The sequence below is a fragment of the Cebus imitator genome, unplaced genomic scaffold (assembly GCF_001604975.1).
Source record: "Cebus imitator isolate Cc_AM_T3 unplaced genomic scaffold, Cebus_imitator-1.0 Scaffold122, whole genome shotgun sequence".
In the NCBI taxonomy this organism is placed as follows: domain Eukaryota; kingdom Metazoa; phylum Chordata; class Mammalia; order Primates; family Cebidae; genus Cebus; species Cebus imitator.
In genome coordinates this window covers 2350284-2352116 of record NW_016107437.1, presented here as the reverse complement: position 1 = coordinate 2352116, position 1833 = coordinate 2350284, and positions in this window count along the sequence as shown.

Genomic DNA, 1833 nt, shown 5'->3' with positions numbered 1-1833 from the left:
TGAGCTCTTGTACCACGCCCAAGAAGAATGAGGATACGCAGGACATTGAAGGAGGAGGAGGGCGGAGAAGAATTTTACTGAGTGATGAAAACAGCTTTCAGTGGAGAGGGGACATAGCGTTCATCCCCCTATCTGAAAGCAGAAAAGTTCTCCCCCTGTGGCTGGGTCCAGGGTCTCTTATGGACTCAGAATGGGGAGTGTGAGCTGACTGGTTTGTGAGCATTCAAGAAAGGTTAAAGTGAACACGCCCCTCAAAGGCAGGCACCACAGTGTAGAAAACCAATTAGGAAAGGGTAGGTGTATGTTGGAAATAGATGCTCGGTGCCACAAAGAAAATTAGGATGGAGACAAAGGATCTTTCAGCAACACAACTTTTTACTTCCTAGACTGCAGGAAGGGGACTCTCACTAGCCATCTTGCCACGAGAGTACAATGAACAAAGGAAAACAGATAAATTTATCCCTTCCACATTTGGGGGCGTCCTTACTGCTGTGTCTGTTCTCCATTCGTTGGAGCCAAACCCCATGATTTAAACAAAAACCTGATTGGCTAATAACTTAAAACTTTTTAAACAGGTAAAAGCAGTGGAAGGCTGGGACATGCCTGTGAGCAGGTCACAGATACCTTGGTTAAAGTACAAGGACAAAGAATGTACTATGTGCCTGTAAGCATGGCATGTCTAACAGCTACACAGGATAGGGCTTAACGAAGTTATTAGCACACTTAGTCCCTCTCTCTCTCTCTTTTTTTTTTTTTTTTTTTTAGAGTCTTGCTCTGTCGCCCAGGCTGGAGTGCAGTGGCACGATCTCTGCTCACTGCAACCTCGGCCTCCCAGGTTCAAGCGGTTCTCCTGCCTCAGCCTCCTGAGTAGCTGGGACTACAGCAGTGCACCACCACGCCCAGCTAATTTTTGTATTTTTAGCAGAGATGGGGTTTCACCATATTGGCCAGGCTGGTCTTGAACTCCTGACCTCATGATCTGACTGCCTAGGCCTCCCAAAGTGCTGGGATTACAGGCATGAGCCACTGTGCCCAGCGGAGCACACTTATTCTTTAACAAAAAAGGAAACTTTAAAAAGGAACTTTTCTACTTCCCACAGTATGTGTCAAATAGGTGAAGGGTGGGGGCCACTTAGAAGAAAGCATGCCAAATGAGAAGACAACATCATGTCTGACCACTCATGGGCCTTGCAGGGTTTGTTTTGGGTGGAAGGGGAGCTTAAAGTCAACAGCAACACCATCATCATAACAGCTGAATGACTCACGACTGTAATCCTAGCACTTTGGGAGGCTGAGGTGGGTGAATCATCTGGGGTCAGGAGTTCGAGACCAGCCTGGCCAACATGGTGAAGCCCTGTCTCTACTAAAAATACAAAAATTAGCCAGGCATGGTGGCGCGTGCCTGTAATCCCAGCTACCCGGAGGCTGACGTTGGAGAATCGTTGGAACCTGGGAGGCAGAGGCTGCAGTGAGCTGAGATTGCGCCACTGCACTCTGGCCTGGGTGACAGTGCAAGACTCTGTCCCCCACATCCCTCCAAAAAAGGCCAGGCCATGGTGGCTCATGCCTGTATCCCAGCACTTTGGGAGGCAGAGGCGGGCAGATCAGCTGAGGTCAGGAGTTCAAAACCAGCCTGGCCAACACGGTGAAACCCCGTCTCTACTAAAAATACAAAAATTAGCTGGGCTTGGTGTCGGTGCCTGTAATCCCAACTACTCAGGAAGCTGAGGCAGGAAGATTGCTTGAACCCGGGAGGTGGAGGTTGCAGTGAGCCAAGATTGTGCCATTGCACTCCAGCCTAGGCAACAAGAGCAAAACTCTGTCTCAAAAAAA